This window comes from Helicoverpa armigera, chromosome 16 (assembly GCF_030705265.1).
Source record: "Helicoverpa armigera isolate CAAS_96S chromosome 16, ASM3070526v1, whole genome shotgun sequence".
NCBI lineage: Eukaryota > Metazoa > Arthropoda > Insecta > Lepidoptera > Noctuidae > Helicoverpa > Helicoverpa armigera.
Genome location: NC_087135.1, coordinates 7,633,662 through 7,648,144, shown reverse-complemented (window position 1 = coordinate 7,648,144; position 14,483 = coordinate 7,633,662). Strand labels below are relative to the sequence as shown.

The 14,483-nt window shown below is 35.5% G+C and overlaps 1 protein-coding gene across 7 annotated transcripts in view; it reads left to right on the top strand.

Annotated features, from left to right (window-relative positions):
* The window catches only part of Spri (sprint), a 194,970-nt gene that overhangs the window by 86,462 nt on the left and 94,025 nt on the right, over nt 1–14,483 (top strand). For 2 of the 7 annotated variants that reach the window (XM_064038568.1, XM_064038566.1), the window contains exon 1: nt 9,555–9,831. The exons of 2 other annotated variants lie outside the window; for them this stretch is intronic. The gene's annotated coding sequence lies outside the window, so the exon portion shown is untranslated. Of the gene's footprint in view, nt 1–9,554; nt 9,832–14,483 lie in introns of those variants that run through there. 3 more of the 7 variants (XM_064038565.1, XM_064038561.1, XM_064038562.1) reach the window with 2 other exon arrangements.

The following is a 14,483-nucleotide window of genomic DNA, read 5'->3' as shown; positions in this document are numbered from 1 at the left end:
TTCAATTATATTTTCAGAACTTTTGATGACAAGAAAAGTTATGAATTTCAGTGATAAAAAGACGTTGAAAATATTCTAAATTAGAAATATTTTCTCTTACAGAAAAAAACATCTAATCTCGAAATGACTTTCGCGCAAATAGGAAAAGTTATTAAGAAGATCAAAATTACTTACAGAAAAACAAATAGGGAACGTGCAAACACTGTCTCAGACAACAAGGCTGTCCCAGGGAAACGCTAAAAGGGGCAAAAAATCTTCGTAAGTCGCAAGTTTTGCACTAAAGGTCATTATTATTTTTCTGATGTCTACGAGTGCCTCCCCTTAAGCCAGAAGTCGCGACGACTTTAATTAAACGCGGCTTACACTTTAATGACTTTGAAGATAATTTTTTGAGCTAACGCGCCTACCTTTTTACCCGACTAAGTGGATTAAAGATTGTCTGCGAAGTTTCGGATGTGATAAGAATAATTTATTGCACAATTGCACATACAGTGTTTTGTCCCCGTGTTATAAAATTTCTGTAGTTCTTTTCGACACGTATACGTAGGTATTGTAATGCGGTATTAAAAGTTTCTTGAAAGACCATTGGTATGCGACAAATCAACGGTAAAAGTAATGAAGCAATATTTTTTTATTCGATAAAAACTACGCGCCTAGCGTGCAATTCAAACTGTAGTGCGCGGTTGCAACATTATAGCGTGCTATAAGTAAAACGTCAGGCGTTTGTATGCGACTATATGCGCAGTTGTTTTTGTTTTATAGCAATGTTTATTTTAAGTATTACTATACTAAAGGTTTTTTTTCTTTGTTATATCTATTTACGATGTGTTCTTTACAAGTTGTTGAACGTTATATGATGAAAACTTAATTAAAACATTAATTAATTGTTTCAGGTAATAAAGTCATCCTTTATTTAGGTAAGTATTTTATGCGTTTGGTTTGTGGAATCAGAAAAATAGTGTTAAATGGTATTTTAGTAATCAATTTTAAATGTATACCTATGAAATTAATATTTAATGATATTAGTTTTTAGTTAATAAATTGTGTCAGATAATAAAATATGGGGTCGATTATATTTTATGGTAAATAAAAATGCGATTTACTAAACCCTCACTTTCTATGAGGGACATATTCTCCACTAAAACAACCCTAATACTTAGCAACTGTCTCTCACCAACTCTTAACTTTAATGACGCTAATCGCCATAATAATAGACGTTACACATCAAAGCGATACATGTATTTGAGACCCTTTAGTATACAATATACATTTATACATCATTATACATACATACATTAATGTATTCACTTCTCTAAAGGTAACAAAAGACCCCGTTGAGAAACGGTTGGCTAAGTGAATATTGCAAAGGGGCACCCACTATAATTTACAAGGAGATATAGATCGTATCTAGTGGGGAAGTGGCTTACAAATGCTTTGCGAATTGTCTTTTGAGATTTTTGCTGTTGTGGTTTTGTTTTTGCGATTTTTTGTTTTGATATTATCACAATAGTGTTTGAACTTAAATACGTTTTAAATTTAAACCTCCTAATAACCTAAATAAGTAGTTGTAGAACCTATTGAAAATATTGGCAGTAGCTAAGACTGGCTTGGTTGGGTTTAGGTCATTCAATTGATGAAGTATACACGGCGTTGCTGACCGTAAATCCAAAATAACTTATACTTACAGTAAACAAATGTAAAACAACAATCACCGCTTAAAACGTTTTGCGTGTTCTTTAGCTAAAAATATGCCGAGCACGTCTACGCTCTGCTGCATTCTCAGAAACTTAGAAAGACATTTCTAGGTAACAATTTGCATCCATTGTCGGCTGTTAACACAATTTATACTGGCGTCTAGTTGGCACAATCAGGACTCTTCGCATTGCTAATTGTACCTCTTCTTTGTACAACTTGCCAACCTAACAAGGATAATCCAACTAAAATTAGTACTAAGTCTACGCCTGTAGAGACCAGATGAAAGTAAAAAGAAAAACATGTTTAATTAAAGAATAGTCTGGCTACCTCTGGCTACCGTGAAAGGATATGAATTGAAAAAATTAAAACATTCAACGTCGGGAACTCGCTCAAGATTAAATCTAAAGAGTTATTTTGCTCAATTAAATTATTAATTTACCTTTTCATAAAATTGAAATTCAAACGTACTTTCAATTTTTTTTTTTAGCCAAACCATACCTCTACAAAATAACAGGCGATGCTTTTTTCATAAACCGTCATACATCCTTATTCTATTTCTCACCTAGTCTAATACTTGGTACGCCTTTCGCTTCAAAATTTATCCAGCTACAATTCTTAAGCACCGCTTTCCCGTTGCATCGTAAACAATCTCGGTAGCGATTAAAATCAATAAAGAAACCCAGAGGGCTGCCTCGCCACTTAAAAAATAATTCATAATCTTCCCTTCATTACCCTCTTTCATTTTAAGGAAATACTTCGCAAATTGTTTTAATTATGCCAAAGGTTCTTCGGCGATCGATTCTACGGAATCCAATGATTTGTTTTAAGTCTATTTTAATTAATTGTGAGTATGAAGTGATTTTGTTAAGGATTTGGTCAAATGATTTATTGGGGGACATTATGGAATTATAATTAGGTAAGTATCGATCTTTTTACTAAAAAAATACTCTGGATCTGGAAGACTTGAAATGTGTATGCAAACAAAACAGACTGCCGTTTGTATGCTCGTTGCAAAGAAAACAGAGAAAGTGAGGAAAGCAAGGGATGTTTGCCGTTGCGGTCGCATTTTCTCTCTATTTACACGTAGCTCATCAAATTACTTGATGCTAGAAAGTTTTATGGCAAATTTTTCTCGTAAAACCTACATACAATACGCCTATTTAACTTTACTATGGAGTCTATTCTGACATCTTTACCAAGTTTGAGACTTTCACAGACATGAAGTGCACACCTATAAAAACGGTTTAGTCAAGTACCTAAGCAAAGGTTTGTAATTTGGGCATGTCACCTCAACTAAAATTTAAGCAAGTAATATTTAATCAATTACCATCTGTCACGTCACAAGACAAATATTCTCATATATTTCTCGTACATAGATAATCATGCACGTCCCAGTTAATTACAATATGCGTTAGTCAACGATTAATTACGTCGTAATAATTAATCCAGTCTGTATCTCGTGGGTAAGTAAATGCGATTATGATAACGGTTAATAATTTAATTCACGGTATTCATTTTGTTAATTAATAGTTAATGATATGGCTGTTATTGGCTATTTGCGGAGCTGTGTTGTGGCTTATTTGCGTATATTGAAGAACATTTTGTCGGTTTGTTGTATACAGTTTACATTGAAACAGTTCACCACAATAAATAACAATTTAAGCAGCAGGCTTATGAGCGTTTATTAAACATAATTTTAACTCTCATTAAACAAATTAATTTTATTAATATGACACACAAAATTCGTCCTAGACACGTTTATAGTTCAAAGCAAGTGGGCCACATAAGCTGGTATTGTTACGTTTCATGACAAACGCACTTCTCAGATGAAATATGAATAGGAAAGGGAGACGGGGTGAATTTTATGAGGCTCCAGCAAAATATATCACCGCACTTCTAATATACGAAGTATATACTGGGGTATAAACAAATAAAATATGTGAGAGATGAGCGTTTGCAGATAATAATATAGTTTTGTAGACACCTATTTCGTGTTTTTAGGTTCTTTTTTATGTTCGATATAGAATAAATTTACTTATGTTGAAATATACTTTGGTTGGTTGGTGGTTTAAGTAGAATTCTTTGTTTCCAACATACTGCTGGTAGCTTGATTTCAGAATGGAAACTGTTTATTTATATTCCACATTTCTTTACAATAATTAAAACAAGGTTGGAAAGACGACCTACTTTATGCAAAAATAAAGTAATTTCAAATAGGAAATCAGAACTACGTCACATTTTCGCGTTGGGTTTTCCTGATTCCTCATAGCAAATGTCATAAAAAATAATCAAAAAAATCCAAATAATAGGTGTGCTGAACCTTAAATTACTTTTATAAGTATCATAAAGCAATATAGGGCCTACGCATAAAGCGCTATAATACAAAAAATGGCCATTCTTCAGGGTACCGTCGTCACCACTAGTGCAAAGTGCAAAGTGGGCCAATTCAACACAATTTATGGTATGGCTCGCTGCCTCCGTTTATGGTTTTACAGCATATTTATCGTTTTATGACATAATGGGGGCGGTTTATGATAATTCCAACGTCCTCCAAATATACGAGACGGAATGTCCTTTCGTATAAACTGTTCGTGTTAAAATTATGAGTACTTGTACATGCTTTATGAACGTTATGGTTTATGCTAACTTTATTATATTTGTGGCTCGCTTGAGCTTCCTGTTCTGTTCCGTTTATTCTCACAGGAACCCTGCATTTATGTTATTATAAGAAGACTATTTTGTCCGTTGTCCCTACCTAAAAACAAAACATAGTAGGTATGCACGCGGATTAATTATGAAAATCTCAAACAAACGTAAAAATAAACAAACAGCTATGGAAATAAACTGAACTCAAACGCAAACAAAGTTCCTCAATTTTCAGTAACACACGAGTATCTTGCACTCACATAGACACATAATTTTCAATAATCCAGCCACTAATTACACTTGTTTTGTTCAACTCATTGTACGCCGCCGTTGTTTAATATTTATTTGAAATAAACCCGAGTGTTTATGCACGGCTTAACTTAATACCCAAATCATTAGAATTTAACTAAAGTGGAGTTTGTTTCAAGTATGTCCCGTTATCAGGGCATTTCATTCATTCGTGTGCGATCGACATTCGCTCTACACATTTGCGTTACGTTACGTCCATGGCTGAGAATGTACGGACTGCGAAAATGGCATGCCATACAAAAACAGTAATGGATGTCCAAAAATATGAATGGCTACTAAAATATCGGTGATGCTGGTGGTTCATTGGTGCGGTTGCTGAGTTGTAATAACGTTTCCGCTCTTTACCCCGATGTTTGCCGAGCCAATGCAAACACGAGAGATTGTATAGGGACCTTTATGTTTATGTAATTTTCGGGTTTCGTGTATATTTTTGATGTCGGCTTTATGCCTGCGGATGATGGATTAAAGTTTCATTTCGTATGCCGAAGGTATGCTTTGAACGTTATTTGGATTACCTATTGGTTTGTTTGAGCGTTAAGTATTTATGCGTATCCTTTGCTTTATTCATCTTGTATTCTTGTTTTACGAAAATATATCACATGAATAATTTATACCCGAATACTAAAGTAGATTTCCACAATGTATCTAGTACAGTTACATGGATGATACCTTCTTTTAGCGACTTTGTAAGTACACAAGAGTACTAAATACTATTTTCCTCCGAGTCACCCCTTCTGAAATGAATTTTCGTACAAAGTTCCACAAAAGTTACCCCTTTAGATTCAGTTTCAAATCAGTCAGCATTTTTACCAAAAATCTTGTACCTAGTAGCTACTGGTACCTACGAGTATTATCTTAACATTTATGCCTTCGGGCGGAACACAACCTGTTTGCTGTATTTGCAGAACACGACAATGTTTATTTGTTGCTCCCGCGCAAACTGAAATAAATGAGTTTGCTTTGTAACACTATGCGTTTGTTTGAACCAAAACGTCTTTATTCATCCGATTGGCAATCGAACGTTCCAGATTCATGTTTTTCCGTGTCAGCTGTTGGATTTGAATCAGGAATAGATTCCAGAGTTACGTCGTTAAAGTGATGGGAGGAGTGAACTGAAGATAGGAGCGCAATTTTCTTGGAAACTAGGTTGTAATATAAAATTTCTTGCAGGTACAGGATGACAAGCTAATAGTGTTGTTTCAGATTGAATGTGGTTAATTATGTGTCAGGTGGTCCAGTATGTGTAAACTAGCGTAGTAGTTGCTTTTCGATATGTAAGTACACATATATTTGATATAAGATTCATAACGTGGTAATTAAAGGACATAAGATTTTCAGGAAACCGAAGAACTTATATTATATTTTAACATTACGGTTAGCTTGTTACGCATACGTATTGTTGATAACACGTGCGAGCATAAACATAAATCTCAACAAGAACAATAATTTACTCTCTTCATTGTGTCCCCTCTCGTAAACATTACGATATTGTCACAAATAACATTACAATACGATGTCTCCACAAGCTTAATAAACTTGTCGATAAATACAATATATTACAACGTACATAATTATTGTGTTCCTCTTTCCCCTTTATCAAGAACATAATGAGGTCACAATACATCTATGCTATTGTACCTGACATTTGACCCTATTGCCTGAGTCTAGACTAGACTGAATGTCTCGCGTGCGATGCTAAAATGAAAAGGCACGACATAGGCGAGAAATGTAATTTCACACCGTCACGATGGGTGAAATTCTATGGGAAATTGTTTCATTTTAGATATCATTGTTTCTGACATACATTTCACTTAGACTGTTATGTGGGTATACGTGTAGGTATGTGAATTGTTTGTTGCTGAATTGTGTTTGTAGATGAAGTATTTTTTTGTCAATACCTGGTTGAAATATGGGCTGTTTTAGTGCTTGGATAACAGACAAACTTATAGAATAAATACAATTTTGTCGACGAATCCCATTGATTAGCCTGTACTTTGCGATAAACAATAGGAAGACTAGATGATTTTCCAGTCCAAGAAACGGCCATCATCAAAGATAGGATCAAAAAGCAATCAAACCCCGTAACATGACGCTAATCGGAAACCGTGAAATTAAAATCCAGCATCTCTAACCGTAAACTTGAATAATAATGTTTAAGTTAAGTAAGTGTTAGGTAAGACATTAACATAAGAGAAGTGTACAGGTGGTTCAATGTCAGTGGAACGTGCGCATACTTTCCAAGCGGCGTTACTTGTTCGCGTGTCCATTCAACGGTCAAGTAGCATTCAATTGAATAAATATTTACTCGATTTCAAGTATCATAATTTGGCGGAAAATCGCGTGAGAATATTGACTTGTAAGAGCACAATTTCTGAAATGAAGATTATAAACAAAAGAACATCAGATTACTCGTTTATATCGTCGTATAGGTCATGATCGATATTATTATTGTCTATAGCTAGCTATAAAGATATTGTTCCAATTTCTTGATAAGGTCAACATGATTGATTGATCAAGGACTGATAGATTCAATGGATTGCTAATTAGATTAGTTTATACTTTATCAAGGCCAGAGTACCTGTCGTATATTTTACAAGGGAACCCGAATGTTTGCTTTTCATCATATCCTTTGCTGCGTTAGAATCATCTCTTGTGTGTGACTAATCAACCAAAGATTGCTAAATTTTCTTCAGTTAAGTGTACCCCTTAGGGTAAAATAAGTAAATAATGATAAGTAATAGAAATATAACTTATTTGCTTTGTGGTGTTGTCATACAATGTTGCAACTTATCTCCCTGTAATTACCTTTAGTGGAGGTAAATACAAACCGACTTACCTAGTCGAGGTTATCGAAAATGTTATCAAGCTTGGCCTCTTTAGGTTTATTTTTATATTGCTGTTTCACTGTATATTTACATTGCATGAACAAGTCCCTATCATCGCTGAACATACGTCAATTGATAGAATGAACAAATAAAGCACTCAAGGTCTCGATGAAAGCTTGCATTAAAAAATAATCGATTATAATGAGTAAGCGTGAGTTGCCTTTACTAAGCGAATCAGTGATTGGCTGTCAATAAATTAGTTGCTCATCAATCGATGTTGCTTCTAAAGTGCATATTCATTTTACAAGTCTTCAAGGCACTGAAGAATGTACTGATGATGGTTTCAGAAAGTTGAGAGTTGCAAAATAGCTAATAAACTTGACAAGATATCATCAACATATAAAAAGTGTGGGTACTTGTAGATGCAGTAAACTGGTGAAACCTGAAGATAACTAAGAATTGGAGGATTCAAAAGCTGAGAAATCACTGTAAAATTTAAATCTAAATAAAACAGTAGTAAGTTTTGAGAATACAGAATACTTGCACCACATGGCTCAAACTTGCATGTGCATTATATGAAGTACCGTCATAACAAGCTCTCGCGACGATTGCATACGTGACCTCCATTCGGGGACTTCTTTACATATAAACACAACACAACACTGGCCAATTATATTTCTGTGTTTCTTAATGCAGTCGATGAAATATGTGTAATTGTTGAAGGATGTATGCTTGAATGGGTTCCTTTAAATGAAAGTGAAAAGACTTATAATCTATGATAAGCTTAAGTGCCATCTACTGTTTATAATAATACCGATATTTTTGAAATATTACCAAAATAATAATATAAATATTTTGGGAATACTTCTGGTTTTTCCTCAACCGTATCAGAGTTGTTAAAGTTAAGTCTTTCTGATACTATTGTCCAGAAAACCCCAAAGCAGGAAAAGCATCAACTAAATCTTCGTAACTAATTACAGTTGCGTCTTCAAATACTTCTACCACTCTTTCTGAATTAAATTCAGGTGTCAGAAAAATATTTTTAGACTTACAACAGCTTAAGGTTATACTTAAGTCTTATTTTTATTGTTAAATGTTTCTAGTCATTAGTTCACTTACATATATTTTCAACTTTCTTGAATGCACAAAAGTACGAAATAGTTCTGAGAGCTGTTGGGCTATTGTGTATTGTGACAATGTTCACTTTCATTCAGCCCATATGTGTCACCGTAGTGAAAGTGAGGAATATCGAGATATGAAAGTATTATCCAGTCATGGTATTGTTATTATAATGCGTTCCTGTTACGTGGTGTTGCTATGTACCTTTAGCGAACAACCCTTTTGAGATGTTGAATGAGGAAGCATTAAAGGCAGTTTTGAAATTTTTTGATGATGACTATGAAATGGCTAGCTAGCTATAAATAGCAAAAATAAAACTTGAGTACTTTATAATGCATACATAAACACAATACATGTCTGATAATGTGAAAACGATAAAAGAGTATTTATAACAAGCCTTTGAATGTGGTGAATGTAGGCAATGTACAACTTCTGAATGATAGAGCTAAATTAGCATGTCTTATCTGATAACAGCGATAGATCCAACAAACGTTATAAGCATGAAGATAGCAATTAGAAAAATTACCCAAAGTTCTGCAATATTTCATTCAACAAATTCATTATAATATCAACGAAGAAGATCACAACGATGGACGGAAATAATTAACTCTATCACGAAAAAAAATCTAACAGTATTTATGGGCTCAGAGCAATTTTAAATCTCCTTATCTTTACCAGCCAGGTGTAAAACCCGAACTGTTAGCTTTTGCTTCAAGCGATGTTGCAATACAATCACGATCGACCTTGTCTTCACAATTATCGCCGTCCTTTTCTAACCGACCACTAGTTTACGTACAATCATCAACTTTTTCTTCATTATTATGACTGAAACTGTCGTTTTTATGTTGGATGTAGGCGGGAAATTGCAGTCTGGATTTTGAAAAGGGTATGTATGTAGGAATTATGAAGGGATGTAGTTCCGGACATGCGTACTGGAGTGGGACGGCGACAGCCGGGCATCGAGTCAACGTCAGTTGTTGGCCGGTCGCCGCGGCGCGTAGTGTTCCCGCGCCCACCCAACCGTTTCGATACTGTACACATATCAAATTTCACGCGAAAATTTGATATCGTCGTCGTTTTTGTGAAGTGTTTTGAAAAAGTTCGCGCGTTTGCCGGTAAATGTTTCAAGTTTATCCGACTTTAGAAGTTCCTTAGAGTTTGTGCTTGGAATTATTTTATTTGCGCTAGTGTGTTTTTTGTTGCCCAGTGATATGATTGCAACCGTTTAGTTTTTGTAGTACGTATTGTTTTTATTACACTAAAATATAGTTTTTCTTACCTTTTATTGTTATTTTTCCTCTTTCCAGTATTGTTTCTAAATGATATCACCAACAGAGTTGCTTTATCGCTGCTGATAAGTCTTATCTATAACTTACGTTGTTCTATGCATTAACAAGAATTGCACATTTAGGACACACACGTATCTACTCATGTACATTGTTTTACTCATTATGATGAATTAATTGCCTGAGTTATGTTATAGTAGATATTTAGCAAATTATGAACGTTTGAATGAAAGTTCATCGAACTCGTAAAGTTGTAGACCAACAGTGCAATAACTGAATAGTAATATTGTTGTCTACGCATCATTTAATTTGAACATAATAAGGCAATCAATGCATTATTTACTCTACATTCCAGAAACGATTAAGTTTTATGTTGTTTTGGATGTAAATAAATTCAAAGTTATCGACCGTTGGGACAAGTAGACACGCGTTTGAGATGACTGTCTTTATTGTGAATCACCGACTGTATGAAATGCGTAAGACAAAGAAGGGATTTGAATATAAGGCGAGGGGGCCCTTGAAATTGATCGTCTGGTACACCCCAGCCTCTGGTTAACCGAGCCCTTGGATGTAGCGTAGGCACACTTAATGCGGTACAAATTTGATTTTATACCTCCGTTTCTGTAACGGTTAGAATGGATCTAGCAAACTTGTTGAATTTAGTTTCAAATACATTAATTGAATTTAGTACGTAAATTCGCAGAGCTTTGTTTGAACATCCTAACGTAAGACAATCAAGAATTGTTTACGCAAATTTTAATTAAGCCTCTAGCTTAAAATGCAGGACCAAAGGATTAAACATGGACATTAATTAGAATTAAGAAACGTGTCCTCTCGGCTGTCGAATTTATTTAATCTGTTACACAATGTTGTTGAAATTGGCACATAAAAATATTTTGTTGGAGGATTAGCTCTATTGAATTCTCCTAATACACTTTGAAACGGGTTTGGTAGGATTGTTAGGTGTTGAGCGCGTGCCACATTATTATTACAGTATCAGCAGTATTCGGTTGCCCATTGAAGCGGTAATTTCGCCCCATAATGGTGCAAGACCCTTTTTTCGGATCTGTCTCATTGTTGCCCATAGGGTGTAGGTCGTTGACATTGGCCTTCCCCCTTATATTTTTGGATTTGCAACGATATTTTTCATCGCATGTCAGATTAACAATATTTCATTTCTAATCGCTTTTTCGATTAATGCTGCTGAGTCTATATGTGTTTGAATGGTCATCGTAATCTCTCGTATTGAACAGTTTCCACGTTTCATGTTGGCCATTAATTTATTCCTATTGTTCTTATTGATAAAAAGTCTATGGGGTTGGAATCCATTAATATTGTATTAACGTCAGATGCCATATTTGTCATATGGTTTTAGAAATTTTTATCTCCTGGACAACCTAAAAACAGCTTCATCAGAAATGTTTACAATTGGAGTTACAAGTAATATTTTCTTCCAAAGTTGTGTTTTTATAAGGTTCGGTAACGGTCTTGTGAATTCCGGTCCCGCTGTTTCATTAAAAAAAGCAGTTGCAGACTTCATTCCACGTTTGTTTCGTTAGCTTTGATAATTACCTTCATTTTGCTGGGAAAATGAAACAACTAAGCCTTTTGATCTATTGTCGCCCATTCTATTTTCTGTATAGGTAAAACATGTGTTTTACATTTACGCTCACCTTGAGATACAATCGTGAGAATGGCTTCATAATCATGAATACGGAATGCATTTGCGTATAATGCAGAATACGATACAAAGTTGATATAGGTAGTATCTTACGCACGATTGGCCACTCACCCGGTCAGCGAACTATAATAAGTTGTTATAGAACAAGCCAATGATGACGTGAGCGTCACGCCGCCGGCGTAAAACTAACGTCTAATGAGAGCCGCATTCTTTTCGCTACAATAATGGCAATTGACCAAAACAATGCGAACAGAGCGGACCCGAGCCCCGTTAGCGAGCGCTGCAAGAGTTCAGATATTCCTTGCATTAGTGAGGGCAACAATCTTTGATAACTGGCCGCCGATTGCGCAAGCGGCCTCCTTTTCGCACGTGTTCCTCGACAGTTCTGCAACGTTTTCCGGTTTTTGAGGTGCAATACGTCTTTATGTACGCAAAAGATCTCAAAGTACACAAGCTAGAATATTTACTGAAGTAATGTTTTTGGTTTCGCCAAATCCATCAGATTTTTTCATTAAAGTCTTTGCCTTGTATTTAGTCATCGCATATGTTATATCTTTAAATGGACGCAGCAAATACAAAAGCCAATCGTGAATACTGCCTTGATTTAAAACCTTCACCTATTTTAGCAGTTCCCACACTTTACTTTTCCATCTATTGGATGTCTCGCCCACTAGGTCGTGCTCCTTAAACACATTAGTGTAGGCAGCAGTAGGCACTATTCAGGTATGTTTATCTACAGTATACGTGCTAGCATCATCAGTAACCGTCGCAGGTCTATCCCGTAGGGGCGTTGCACCGGCGCCGCGATGGAATGTGCCCGATCGTGGTTACGAAATGCCGTGACTCCGCAATCGTGCCTCTCCACTGGAATACGCAATTATATAATATTTATCGAAATATCTGTCTTCACAAAACATCTTTCCTACTATCATCAGAAACACGCGTTGGCAACGCATCCGTTTGAAAGACTTGAATTCCAAACATTTTATAGTAACGCTAATTGGGGTTCTTGCACGGTCAATACTGTTCTTCATAGCTTTTTAATTACCCCTTTGTATGTGGTAGAACATTCGCTAATGTATACGCAAGTCGTTCCGGAAAACACAACGGAGCCCATTGTTCGGTGCAGCTCCTTATATTGCAAGTAGCGGTCCGACTTCATAGGCTCCGGTCTCCATATGCCATATGCCTAAAATTCTTAGAATGTCTGTTGAGTAATGTATTCAGCCTTCTATGGATCTCTTTAATATTAATTTGGCTCATTTCTTTTTCAACTTTATCGTCTGTCCTTTTACGTTTTATTCGAAGTTTTATTGCGTCTGATAAAACTCTTTGCACTTTTCCTCGTTTATAAACTTTTAAAATGCATTTATCAAAAATTCTCAAATGCGAGAGTGGCTAAGTGTAAAGTCTTATCTTGTCTCCCCCACTTGCAGCAACGTTAAAGAGCGATGGAAGCGATTCGTCATGTTCCCTGCTTAGTGACCCACTTACAAGAGGGCTTCGACTGAAAGATTTTTTACCAAATATCTGCCAGTACCTACTATTAGTTGCACGGGGGCCACCCCTACGGAGGAATCAATCGGTTTCACGCTGTGTCACACATTGATATTGTTTTATCCTCTCTGATCCATTCGATATTAATACCTTATTTGTCCCTTGCAAACTTTTAGCAGAATCCAAGGATGCATTGTTACTTAAAAGTACTTTGGCCTTTTTATAACTAAGCACAACAAAAAACCTTTTGAGTCTCACAAGGACAATGAATATTGATAGTAGGGCGTGCTCGTGCCTTTAACGGATAATAAAAGATTTTTTGCGCCATCCTTCTTTTTTAAAATCCTTCCGCGTCAACGTTTTTGTACATTGATTAATGACCGCTCTATTTAGAGATGATTTAAGTGAAGAGGAACAAGAACTTCGCACTTCATTGATTGAATTTTCAACGGTCCTTTGATTAATATTTTGTAAATCATCGTTGTTTATTTATCACGTAACAGCCTGTATTAGCTTGTCTTAACACCTTTCAATTTCGTTTGTAATATGCTCCGATTACATGATCTCTTATTAGCTATGGATGAAAGTTATTATTAGATATTTTCATCCGATCCGATCCAAAGATTTAGTTTCCAATTATGTAGATATACAGTATTATGAGGAGAAGTTGCCTTAATGATGAATCCAAATTACACTTTCAACGAAATGTGCATGATAAAATGATTGAAACGGTTGGATGTAGCAATTTGCAATAAAACTTGTATTCTATAATTTCTCTGAGAGTTTCAATGATTACCTGCTCAATAAGTAGAATTAACCTTTTCAAGTTTCCAATAATTATATCAAGATCTTTCAAATCATTTGCTGCAATTCTTACTTTCATTTTACAATGCTAGAATCATAAATACCAATTCGCAAGAATGCAATAAAGCTTGATTTTACAACGCCATTAATAGAAATGGGAGATGTTTCAATGGATAATTTTGTAAAAACCTAGCAAACTTAAGTTCATTAACCGACAGTGTACATATTCTTCGATTCTATATTTCCTGTTGCGGTTGGCAAATGAACGGAGAACGTTAATAGTCGTATATATCAGTTTCCTGCTCGTTCTTTGATTAACGATTTCCTCCAAATATCTTATGCAAATCTGCGAGATCCCCACGTGTGGCAAGATTCTCTTGTACATCAGTATTCATGTCATCTTCATCAAGGTACCCGTGACATGCCCGCATCGTTTGCTTGTGTCAACCCGTTGTGTTTGTTTGACCGACCTGAGGTGCATCGCAACGACCTTACACAGTTAAGCCGACCTGTTCGTATCCTGTTCTAGAAGCTCTAGCAATATTAATTACGATATTATGACACACCTGAACATAACTCTATGTTATTGGGACTTTGACATATAAGAATTTAATTACTGAG